Raw genomic sequence first — 13,946 nt, 5'->3', positions numbered from 1 at the left:
AAGAAGATACAATATATATTACTAACTCAGTTCAGATTTAACTGAAGTTCACAAATTAGTGTAAACTAGTGAAAAAAATCCCACCCTACACCAATTAAATGTGTTCACAGCACAGTAGCTGCAGTAGAATAATATAGTTTTATTAAAAAAAAGGTTTCTGTTTAACTTCCTGTGGCTGTTTTTCCTGTATTAGCTTTTCCCACAGAAAAAGTACGGATATTACTGTTGATCAAACAAGGCTCTGAATTGTTTAGTGTACATGCAGAAACTCTCACTCTTTTAGTAAAGTTTCACTGTGCTAATCCCTTTGGAATGCAGCATTTATCACCTACCAAACAAGTGTAAAATATTTCAGTCCAAGAGGATTATCACCGTTGTCTTCCTCTCTGCTCTACTAGAGCGGAAGAGGAGAGGGAGGGAAGGTAGGCAGGGTGATTCACCAGCTACAAAAGCAAAACCAAGTAATTACAAGAAAATTCCTAAATAATTTTGGCCAGTTGTCTTTGTCCCTCAGTTTTTTATTGTGGATTTTTTTTTCATTGCTGTTTTTAAGAGGGCAATATTTACCAGCAACAAATCAAAACATGTCATATTTCCTGAAAACAAAAAAGCAGGGGAACCATAGCTGAAACTACAGCCCTCACGCTGTAATTGTAAAACGAGTACTGGAGGAAAACATTCTTTACTCCAAGAAGCTGTGACAGTCATTCATCCCTCATACAACCACTCCGGCATCCCTGTTCCTTCTTCTTGAACAACTTCAGTCATTATTTTTGATACAAATGAACAGAACTGAACACAGTAGTTAGTACTGGGGTTCACCATGGCTTTTGAGAGTAACATGATATTCCTTGCCTGGTGATCTGCTCCTTTCCTAGGAGGTCTTAACATTGTTTTTTCAGCTTTGAGCTGATGTTTTAAGAGAACTAGTCACATGATACATCTTTTCCCTAAGTGATAACAGCTAATTTAGAGCCTCTCACTGTATATTATCATCAGGGCTACATTGTCCTATCAGCCGTACTTTGTAAAATACAAAGATTCTGCAGTTCTACTCAGCCTCTTAACTTTGTCTAACCTGAAGCTCTCTGTAATACTCAGCTATTTCCGTCACCTCACTTATTCATCACTTTTGCTTCACCAACGCTGAATATTCTGCTGGAGCAAAGGTTCTAGCACAAATCCTGCTAGGATCCATTGGCCAGTTCTTCCCTTGTGAAAATTATCTCTTTGTTTTCTATCTTTTGTTTCCTATATGCTTGTTGATTATCAGGTAATATTTTACTATTAAAAAAAAAGAAGAAGAAAAAAGGGAAAATAGCAGCATTTTACTGACAGAACGTTATAGCAAAATCCCTGGCTTTCTATCTGATTACATTTGCACCACTGGAAATGACATTACTCTCAGTACGTTGTTCTTTCCCACAGAAAGCCCTCAGGTCTCCTGGAGGGGTAGCTGTAGGTGAAGGCCACACTGGGCTGAAAAATAATCATTTTTCTGATAGACTTCCCTTCACTAGTAGTTCTGAGGAACTGTCTAATGCTAAATGTCCCATCATATTTTTGTTAAAGTAGAGAGGTGTTGGCCTCTGTGTTAAGGTAGATGACCAGAAGGATTTAATCATATTCTGCATATCTAAATTCTTTTTTTGGGGGTAGGAAATCCCTCTTCTTCCCTGCTCTAAAAACAGTTGCTCATACCTCCACCTTCAGTTATTGCTATGGTTCCGCTATGGATGATGTGATTGCTCTATCTATTGTTTAAAAATTTATTTCGGATACTTCGAAATGTAAAGCGATGCCTAAACATAAATCAGACTTTTTTTTGCTGAGATTCTTATTAAAAAAAGTCAGGTGCCCTTCTTTTCATGCCACATGAATGACTGCCAAATTTTCTTTACTCAAAGTGATTTCCCATAGTTTTTGTCAGGGAAAATCACCTTTTCTATAGCAAAGTATGACACCTTAAATTATGACAAACAGAACTTTCAGTGCATCAGTATTCATTTAAATGTATTGTAGTTAATCTTTAGGATTTAAGCCAGAATATTTGTTTTAGGAACCTAGAATACTATACAAAGGTTTAGCTTGCATAATCCCCAAAGTAAACATAATTTAAGAGATATATGAATAACCTTTAAGCAATTGTTGTTGAATTTCTAAAAGAAACTTGATCAGTTTATCATCCTACTTTTCCCCATTTCCTCCATGCCACAAAAAATGAAACATAGATGTAAGGATTCAATTAAACTGGCAATGTGCATTGTGACCAGTTTTTATTTTTAATTAAGTGGGTGAGTATACTGTTTCCAGAAAAATATGGTTCATATGGTTTCTATAAGATCAAACCCAAGGATAACTAGTAAAGGAAGGTACAGTTACAACTGTGTTTAGTTAATATAGAACAATAAGATTGAATTGTTGATCTGTTCTCCAGGTCTGTTTTCCAGATCTGTTTACCTAAAACCCAGACAAAAGAAATTATTCCAAGGATTCTGCCACACATTTCCTACCGATATTTTTTCACTGGCTGTTATGAATTAGTAAGTAAAACCAAGAAAATATCATTTTAAGAAATGTAGATATGCAACTTTCAGGAACCCTGAAATTCTTCAGGTTTTTATCCATGATTTTTCAGGATAGCACTTTTTTTTTTTTAAATGATACAGAAAGAAGAAGTAAAAGTAGCTAATCTCGTGTTCGATTTTCCTTATCTTTCAGATTACTTTCACCAGTTTCTTAAAGAAAGCAAATAACCCATAGCTTGGAAACTCAATATGCCAAATAGACTCATTTAGTCCAATTATACTCATCAAATCAGCAAAGAGAAAAATATCTTTGGACTAAGCTGACTGTCAGTCATTAGGTGGTGAAGTGAACAGTTTCTAATAAGATTTTTTTTTTCCCATATAATTCTATAAATAATTTGAATATACAAGTATGATAACCATAGTCATCACAAAATTTAGTAGAAGAAAGGTTAAGTATATTGATGATTAGTTGTCTTGTTAGCAATAGGCTCTAATTTCACAGAGGAAGAGAACAATTCATACATGAGAGAACTTAATGGGACCCATTTCTTTTAGCAAGGCTTCTAGTAATTCCGCAATGTGAACAGGACTACATATGGTGAACCATCGGGGTACGGTGTCTCCACGAGTACTGTGAGGCACTGGAGGAATACTGAGTATAATCTCACTGTGGTGCTGTCCTTTTCGTGTAGGCAGCTGTAATCATCTTTGGTTTACAGTGGCAAGAACTGAGAGCAAAAGTTGAGGCAGAAGCTGTGATTTACAGGAAATCTGGGTCAGAGCTGAAAACTGGACTCAAATCTCCCAAGGTTCAGTCAAATAATTTGAACTATAAAGTCATGTTCCTTTTCTACAGTTAAATAATTGGCTCATTCAGGGAGCAGATGACATTTAATAGATTAATAAATGTTTTCTTCTTCACGTACAGATTCAGATCCCCTAACATTTGCACATCTTTTGTATTCCAAGTTCACCGAAATATGAAAGCCAAAACCCAAAACAGAACTCATACCATTACTCATATGTTTATCTGTGTTTTGTAATGATAAACACCAGTATGTCTTTTTTACTAAATCTAATTTAACAACATTTTGGCAAGGATGGAAATTATCTATGCATGCGTTACACAGTGTCGGTTTAGACACCGAATGCTTGCACGATGCACGCTCCATAACATGATTTCCATATCAATGAAACTAAAATCTTCTCTTCTATTATGAAATTGTTTTTGATGTGCAGAATTCTCAAGACATCATCATGTTTTTCGGGATAAGACTTGACACTTTGAGAAACCCTTGAAGAGTCTATGTCAGTTCCTGGCCTCATTTTAGTCAATGGAATAACACCCCACCCCCACCCCCCATTGACTTCAATAGGGACACAATTTCACCTGAAGTTTCTGCCTAAAAAAAAAAAAAAAAAAAACCAGAACTAATTAAAAAGCTGAAGGAGCAACCACAGAGAATCAGAAAGACAGATAGATTTTTTTTTTTTTACGGTTTTAGAATAGTGAGTCTGTATTCAATCCTGAGTTTCTGTAACAAAAGTGCTAATCCATCAATCCCTGCGTTCTTATGAAACTGTAAGATGAAAAGGATACTTAGATGAGCTTTCCAGAGCAGTTGATACTAAAATAACTTTCCTTGTTCAGTTATGATAGGTGAGTTGGCTATGGCAGTTTTGGGGAGGTGGGACAGTAGACAGGACATAATTGACTTTATTCTGGCTTCTGACACCGGGCTGTGTGATGTCACTTACATGCAAATTAAGAAAGTGCATAATGGATGTAAATCACCATGCACCAGTTGCACAGCTGGTTTAAAACCTGTTCACAAACAGCATTTATCAGTGTTTGGCTGTTAAGCTGAGAAAGTGTTTGAAGTGGAAGGTGGGTATCCACTCCAGATTCAACTCAATATTTTCCTGAATGATTTGGGTGATAGAATTGAACACTGTTTGCATCATGCAGAAGAAGGATAGCAAACACTGCAAAGGGCAGGACTGCAATCCAAATGATCTCAGCAAATTGAAGAGATGACCCAAGAACAACAAGGTGAATTAAATAAAGAAAAGTCAAAGTACTTCCTGTAGGCAGGAGAAATCAGACAGATTGAAAGTAAGTAACATTTGTCAAGGTAGCAAAACATGGCAAAGAGAACTGCAGGAGATTGTAATAGTGACTCAGAAATGAGAATCAACACTGTAGCGCTGTGCAAAACCCAGAAAATCTGATTCAGTAAAGCTTTAATGGCATCTTTATAGATAAAATACTAGAGGTCCTATAGGTCTGCTTTATTTGGTGCTGGTGAGGTCTCAGCTGGAATGTCCTTTTTTTTTTTTTTCTTATACTTCATGCTAAAAAAGCTACAGTGAATATATGAAGAATCAAGATGAGAACAATAAGAATAAGAGACCTAAAAAATATGAGCAATAAGGAAACATGAAAGAAATGTACCTACTTTGCCTAGAGAAGAGAAAAAAAAAAGAAGAATCAGCATATTTTCATGTCTTTCAACACATAGATGGTATAATAAAGAGAATGTTTGTCCTGCCTGTTCAGGAAAGGTCAAAGATATTCAGTAAAACAATTTTGGTTAAAAAAACTTCCTGCATGCAAAACCAGGCTACTTGGTAATGATACACAATCCATTTTAATAGTTTATAAAGAATCACTTAGCTAACCAAGTGTTAAAGACAGATTAAATATTATTATTAATTACTATGTGCAAGAAATATTATAAGGAGATCTCTTCTATCTTTATGTTTCCCTAATTCTACCATAGGTAATTTAGCATCACCTAAGTAGAGGAGCAAAAGAGACAGGACATTCTGGACTCATGGATATATCTTTCTAAATAAATCAGCAACATATGAATATGCAATTTGCTGCCTTTTTTTTTTTTTTTCATTCTAATGATAAAGTAAATCATCATCCCAAAGGACTTTACACTTAACATAGTGCCACGTGACTTTCTATGTATAAAATACAGGAGTTCCATATTTCTACAGTTTAATATTTAATTCAAAAAGAGTAAAATAAAATATTTATTTGGTCAAGGACTTACATATTCAGCAGTTTGCCTTTTTCCCCTTTTTACCTTATCTAACATGTACCATGAAGCCCATCACAAAGAAAATACTACAGAAAAGAAACAGCCATTAATAAAAATATACCCTTAAATTTTTAAGTAGGTTGAATATATATCCCTTGCTCAGTATCAGAAATCTTCAGATCAGATCTTTTGCTTTGAATTTTTCATGCAGTCTTTCTATTTTTCTTGTTATGAGTGTCTTCTATAGTACCAATCAATATAAAGCCACAAATTCTTGACATTGCTCTTTGCTTTGAAGCATGCACTTACTTCATTTGCCTTTTTAAGGATCTCACTTTTCAAAATTCAACTATTCTATGCTCTGAACTGAAAACCCAAATGCTTATTATTCATTTGCATGTTGGTATGACTTTTCGTATAAGGTTTTCAAAACTGACTCCTGTTGTTTCATGGACATGGTAGGTAGGTTTTCAATTTATTTCACGTGCAGCATCACTGGCTTACTCTGAAACAAAATGATAATCAATGAAGGAGGAGAATCAAATAAACTATGCAACTCCGACTGAAAACATGAAGCAGTTTTTCAGTATGTTTATAAATGAAAACTCTACCATTGTCATTCTTTCTCCTTTTCTTGAAGGCAGATCAGTAAATGTAGGATTTTCAAAAAAGCATAAGAAATTTTTTGCTAGACCTCAAACCCCATTTTCAGAAATTACTAACAGACTAAACACTCAAATTGCAATTTAAATGCAATTTAGGCTCCATGGCACCAGATTTTTAAATATATTTGGAGTTTGGTGTTAAAGAAAGGCATCCCATTGTGCTTAACTACCATGAATTCAATGGGTGATAAGAACTTAGCTTTGGATTCAGCTCATTTAACTTTAGCTGTCTAGAACTCAGGTACCTACTCTGAGCTACATTGGCAGTCTAGGCAGAGAAGCAGGGATCTCCAAAGAGTGTTTCAGCCCATTTCCACCTGCATCAGGCAGGTGTCTAGAAAAACAGGGGAAGTGTAAAAAGAAGGAATGAGAGAGGTTGAAGAATTACACATGGGAAGGGGCATGTCAATGGGCATGGGAAGGTGGCAGCACTCAGTGGTATGTTCTGCTGAGAAGGAGCCAAAGACACATCACCAGCCTCTGGACTCAGAGTGGCTTGCTGGTTTCCTTGAGTCCGTGTTTTCATGCCTAAAACCCACCATCTTAAATAAATAGCAGATTATTTGAATATTATTTTTAAATAATTTTTAGAGTTTGGGTTATCGAAGCCTGAAGTTATATGTGAAATAACATTCCACTTACATGCAATTTGCCACTTATGCTTGCAACATTTTGCACTGCCTCTGTATGAGACATGGAAGACCTGGTACCTGATACTTACCAACTTTGAAAGCATGCTTCTTTATGATAGGAAACAAGGGATTACTGTCTTACACAGTACACAACGATACCAGTGTAAAAATATTATACTACTTTTCATATATTCTTTTTAATGGACACATTTTTGTGCTTGTGAAAAACAGCTGAAAACATTGCCTAAAGCTAAACAGAATGGGTACAGGAATCAAACAAATTTCCCATGTAAACTCTCTCAGTAAACTTTAGTCTTCAGTGACTTTTCACATAAAGGCCACTCTCCTCTACAGAACCTATCATTAATGCTACATACTGTGACACAGACAAACATCTTTTAATAATAAGTTAAAGATTGCTACACTCATCTTCACTTTGAGACCTGAATCAGGATAAGTACTATTATCTCCTGGAGATGCTTTGCCAGAAATGTAACATCAAAATTAAGTCTCCATAGTCTGTTACAAGCTCCTGCTTTCCCTATGCGGAGAGAGACATTTCTTGAAAGAATCTAAATTACTTCAGATTCGTACTTTACACTATTTCCAAGAGCGAAAACCCAAGAGTCTGGCAATTATCATTATATTCTCATTCCTGTAGCAGGTTGTATATGCTAATGAAGAGAAAAAAACTAATTACATAGTATCATAGTCTGTTGTTACTAAGCTCTCCTGTAACCTCTTCTTCCAAACAGCTGCCTGAGCTCATAACTTTTTCCTTTATTAAAAATTAAACCCAGAGAATTCAGGAAGGCAAACACAACAGCCAGAAGTTGTAGTTTTAGGAAACATCTCGTGCTTTGAACCCCATCATTGTTTGTCAACCATGAAAAATGCACAGTTAGAAGCTCAAAAGCTTTCTGATTCTACACAAATTATGCTATATTGTATATCCTTGTGCTGAGTTGAAACTACTTATGTGATTGAAGTACTTTAAACCATTCACAAAGGCACTGATAGTATTTGGCAAGTAGGATAGGAACTACTCAAGACAGAATAACTAAAATAAGATGGGATATTTTTGCACAATGTAAACCAGGGCACCCATAACACAAGAAAACATCTGATGAAACGAAAAAAAAAAAGTCAAATAAACAAAAGCTAAGAACAGCATTTGCACTTTGTTTGTAGAATTCATGCCTATAAGAATAGATTAAAAAAAATAAGTTAAAGAAATAGAATCAGACACAGAATGGCATATATGTGCTGTCAAATGAAATGGAAAACACTGATCAAATATATATATATGTGTGTGTATGTATGTATGCATATGTTTGTTTCTAAATAAAAGTGAATGGTTAGTTCCCTAGGCTTAAGGAGAAGCTTTTCCAATGGAGGAATTTCTTTCAGTATTGTACGTAGCAGTATTTCTTACATGGCCATTGGAACACCTAGGATTAACCGCAGTTGGGTAGACACTAAAGTTCATGGATAACTTTTGCACAACCCATGGTATAAATTTTTACATTATTCTTATGTGAATACTTATGCAAATGGTGTTTATACTGTATATTATCTACATTATATCTGCAATATATTTAACAATGTTTCACATAAATTTATATTATGATGCCAAATGCGATGTACGAAAGAAGAAACACACCTACATAAACATATTGAATATTCTAATGAGGAAAAAAAGTTTAAAAAATTTCCTTAAGTCAGACTTTAAGATAAACAAATATGTTCCAACTACTTAACTTCTCCACCTAATGCAAATCAATCCCCATCATCACAGCTGCAGGACAGATGTCTTGTACTCAGGTTTTAGGAACATCTGTGGGAACGCTATGAATCAGGTTCATGTGGTTACAATGGGCAGTGAAGTACAGAATTACAACATTTAGTGTATTCTGTAAGTGGCAGTTAAAGAGAAATACCCTAATGAAACTCCATTCTAATACAGTGTTTCCCCATACTTCCAAAGCAAGATAAAACTTGCCAGTTTAGCCCAAATGAGCTAGAATACATTTGGATGTCCTAAGCCTCGAGGAATGGGCCAGTGGTGAGCAAAGCCAAGATTAAAAAAAAGTGTTCAGCTTTACTAAGCTGAGGGAGGAAAAGAAAGGAGTGACAAATATAAAATTGCCAAGAAAAGAGAGAAAGAGGAAGACAGAGATTGCTTTGTGCACATAATTGGAAGTCATAGATGGGACCCTTATATAGATAGGGAGAGCCCTTCACTTTTGAGATATGGTCAAAAGCCTGAAAAATCCAACACCTTTTTCTTTTTCATCTGAGTGGTGAGGTAAGTATCAAATACCTGTAGAGGAGGAACTATTTTTTTTCCCACATAGTTTTGAGCACTCTGCTCATACTCTCCCTCTACATTGCAAACAGCAGTTTTTCTATAAAAAGGTTCATTGGCAGTTTAAAGATACCGGTGAGATACTCAGACACAGCACGTTACCGATCACCTCATTATTGCTGAATTAGCCAACTATTGTTGGGTGGAAGAAAAATAGCCTGAGTTACACTGTGGCCTGCTGAAGAACAGGCTTTTAGAATGAAACCCACACTAAACCACACTTTTGTTCAATTTGTAAGGTTATTTAATCAATCAAATCCTACCCTCAAAACACAGAATCCAATTTCTACTCAAATAGGTGTTTGTGCTATTCTGTTAAGTGGGATATAATGCCATAGTATAGCAGTCTACTCCTAAATAGATAGGATGCCCCTTAAAATTAATGTCATTGAAATAGCAGCAGCAAGTTTTGAAAACATCAACACTAGAGTGAACTCATACTCTGGGGATAAATTCACAAAGGTAATCATCGAGTTTAGTGGGTTATTAGAAAAGGAGACCAAATATTTTTCATAGCTAGTCCTTCAATCTGAGCATATGGAATCAACAAAACAAGCTGAGAGTGTGCTGTCAGCTGCAGTGTGACAGCGCTGAAGTCAATGCAATTTTGCCAGAGAATAATTTTTCTGGTTTATTATGGGCAATTAATAAAAATTCATCATCAAATCCTACAGACTTATCAAAGTTGACATTAGTTAATTCACTTATCCATATACCACAGATCGCTGCCTTTCAGTAGCAGTTTTGGAAACATTTCTTTCATTGGAAAAAGAAAGGAAAAAAATGACTAATATTTAAAATTAATTACACAGTTTTGAGGTAGCAATTTTACAGGAGGCAAAATTAATTTATTTTTTATCCTGAATAGTTACATTGCACCACGCTTCTGGAAATACACGTTTAAATGTTTAAGGAGACTTATCTAGTGAGTGTAAATTCTCTTGGGGTGCAGAAAGCATAACATGGCTCTGTGATGAGGACAGATGTTTACTTTGAAATATTTGTGACAGTTTAAACATATTACTGCCTCCTCGGGTTTTATTAGCGTCCTCTCTAGGAGCTACTCACCTGCTTCAGCGCAAAGTTGGGTGTGTGTGTAAGAACATATTTTCTGTGGCTGCTAGGAGTAGCTTAAAATGTACCTGTGGATTTTAGCCCAGAGATAGATCATGAATGTTCAAGTACTTCAGTGCTCTGCAAGGGTCATGGGAGTGGGACCCACCAGCAGAAGGGCAACTGCAAATATGGAGCATTACAAGATGATGAACCACTATAAGAGATGATCAGTCACCGCAGCCATTTTCAGTGCATGGCCTTGCGGTCTGTGAGCTCGCTGTTACCATCGCAGTGGGGAGAAAGGAGTAGGGTAAAAATGAGCCTGTACTCAATGCTGTTCTATGGGACAGGGACGATATTAAATAGGATCAAAAAAGGAGAGAGCTTCACAGCTTTCCCAGGTTCAATAAATGCTTATTCATGCGTGAAAAGATGCTGAAGGCAATACAGAATTTTTATTTCCTATTGGATTAACACTGGCACAATTTGCAGTCACATAAGGATCAGAATGATTTCCTTCAGAAATTCCAAGTAATACAAAGCTCTTTGGAAACTGTAGGGGCTTAATGTTGCCTTGAAATTTCTGGTAGACCCCTGGTTCACAAGATGGAGCTTATCAGATAGATTATAATTAGAAGGTCAATTATTTATTTATATTTAGAGGAAATGTAAATGTGGAGAAAGTATATTCTAGCCATTGCACCTACACTTAAAACAACAAATCGTTAAGGAGTATCTTCAAGTATTGCATATGTTCTCAAAAAGAATAAATAATGAGAGAAAAAGCTGACACCATGAGACAGTGAAATTTAACTTGGTTTTAAAAAGTAGAACATATTTTTGTATGCTTTCATACTTTCACAAAAGATGAGTGGGTGCTCTGGCAGACTCCTCGGCTTTCAACTATGGTAAATAACCCTTCAGTCCTTGTCCATAGCTGATTCCAGAGCCTGATTTATATACCCATAGGAAAGGTCCTGTCTATGAGAGACACAGACAACTCCCCAGAAGAGCTGTCATAGCAAGCGTACATTCTGTAGCTGTGATCTTCTGAGCATCTGCTTCACTGGCAATATGTTTATCTTCTGATTTTTCATTTTAAGCAAAATCAACAGTTTTTCTTCCAGTACCTTTAAACAACTGGTGAAATGCTAGCAATGGTGCCCTACAGCATTCAGAAGTGATTTCCTTACAGAGGGGGACAAGGAAATGCTGCCCAATCAAAAGTAGGTCTTTGTGTCACTTGCCTATCCATCCTCACAGGGATGAGAAACATGGGGAAAACTTGAGGAGAAAGTTCAGAAAATCTAGACTTCATGAAGAATTTCAGATATAACATTGGTTTGCATTCTCTTTGCCGTCTCCTATTTGTTGGTTGCCACTTATTCTGTTTCATCACATACTAAGACTACACACCATTTAGGACAGGCTCTATTTATATTATGTGTGTCTAGGTGTCATATTATAATGGCACCCTGATATCAAATTGGGGCCACTAGATGGTACTGCAATATAATTAATAAATATTAAAATGTAATCTCATAAATATATATTTGTTTTTTTCTGCAATGTCTTGGCTGTAGCATATGAAAGATTTGCAGAAATATCCGTGGCACTGCCTTTAGAGCTATACTAAAACCTTCATGTAACTATAATACATGCAGCTGTAAGGTATATGCTAAAATATGTGCCTACTGATCTTAACAGTATAACTAAGGTACTTAATACATGTGTACACACATATATGATATTTATACAATACGTATACACATATGTAAATCATCATATGGAATTATCATCTGATCAGTCACTACACTTACTCATTTTCATGTGTTCCTGTATTCAGTGCATAACTATTAGATTATGGGAAAAAGTGTGCGTATATAAATCAATATGCAGATGTATGTTTATTCATGAACTCAGAATTTTAAAAGATAAACTTTGTACAATAAGCAAAATCTCTACAACCATATTTCATATTTTTCTATACTTTGAATGATTTCCTATCACAATTTGCTTCACCATTAAAGAGATGAAAAATTCCACTTTTATCTAAATGTTTTCCACCATATGCTATGTCTACAGTAATAAACAGTTCAAATTTTATAATCAGTTATCTTCTAGCTGGTAAAGAACTTGAGGTTTAAAAATTGCTGCAAAACTAAATTATCTGAAACCATAAGCATGCTTAATAGTATCTACCCATGAAACTACCCTCAGAATAACCTAACACTGCTGGTTGCCAGCACTATTTTCAATTTTCATCTGTTAGATATATGATCAAGCATGTCAAATCTGCCCTGAGTAATAGAAGTGAAAAAATAAAGTCATTTACTTAAAACATTCTGATAGCTATTTATCTGAAAATCCTGGTCAGATTTACCGCTCAAAGGCATTTACCTACAAAGTTAACCAGATGCTTTGAGTTGAAAACTAATTTAATTTCTCTGTTATCTTAACAGGACATCTGTTAAAACAACATCCAAGGAAGGTAATATGTTCAAAATTAAACATCCTGCAGGTTGTTTTATTAGAGTATGTGCAACATTGACATTTAACTGTTAATGACCACTGCCTTACAAAAATAATTAAGATATGTGGAATCAAAGCAGTATAACGATTATACTAATGGACACGAAGTAATGTAGAATGAATGTGTAACTGGTGTATGTTCCATCTTGTTGCCAAGTTCATTGCTTTGTTACAACTGAGTTACACTGAAGATGAATGAACCATTTCTTTTGTTTCCTTCTTTCATCATCTTTACCTAGGTATCAAACTGTCCCTTTAAAATCAGAGTATATTAGTTGCATAAAGTGTTCAGTGCTCATAGCCAGTGTGTTTTTTGAGCATCATGAGTGACAAGCTATGCAAATTATATCCTGAACTAATTTGCATTATTGCACTTAATTTGCATATGGATATAAACTGCATTTCAGAGCAACTAGGTATCAATCCAAGCAGTGGTATGTGAATGTCAGATGCATAGGTGGATGTCTGCTTGAAGATGTTGGGATTTTGAAGTGGAAAAATACTACAAGGTGCCTATATCTGGTTGGTTCTTGTAACTTTGCTGGATAAGATGGTGGGGACAAATGACAACGATAAGAGGAAACATGGGCTCCGTATTTCCTCCCAACCCTCCCATTTATTCCTAGCAGCAATGCAGGGCTGATGTTAATTTGTCTGTTGGCAGGAAGTGCTACAACCATTGCTGCTTCTTCCCATTAGTGTCATCCAATGGAAAAGGAAAAGAGAAGGCATAGACTGCACTACAGCCACTAAAAGTCAGCCATATCTGGCTAATCCTGGACTAACATCTCAGGTCAACAAGGGAAAGGTGGACTCATCAGCAGTGAAAAGTTGTTAATGCGTGAACATCAGCTGTGGGTGGATTCCTAAACTGCTTATTTCCTCCTTTAAGACCTTTTGCATGAGATGCTCTCCCATCGTCCAGGTTGGTTGCTGAGCCTGGCTGGAGGCAGGAGAGTGGGCTAGCCATATCCTGAAGTCCTTTCTGGCCTTATGTTACTATGAACTATGACTATGTATGAAAACACTGATTTTAATCACAGTGCACATTGGCAGTTGGGGAATCCCACTTACATGATTTCTTACATTTGTCTTTATTACTCTGCTTT

General features: G+C 35.8%; 1 protein-coding gene across 1 annotated transcript in view; it reads right to left on the bottom strand.

Annotated features, from left to right (window-relative positions):
• NKAIN2 (sodium/potassium transporting ATPase interacting 2) overlaps positions 1-13,946 on the bottom strand; it is a 558,604-nt gene that overhangs the window by 241,763 nt on the left and 302,895 nt on the right. The gene's annotated exons all lie outside the window — the stretch shown is intronic.

Source organism: Haliaeetus albicilla, chromosome 17, assembly GCF_947461875.1.
Source record: "Haliaeetus albicilla chromosome 17, bHalAlb1.1, whole genome shotgun sequence".
Classification (NCBI taxonomy): Eukaryota; Metazoa; Chordata; class Aves; order Accipitriformes; family Accipitridae; genus Haliaeetus; species Haliaeetus albicilla.
This window is presented reverse-complemented; position numbering and strand designations above follow the sequence as displayed.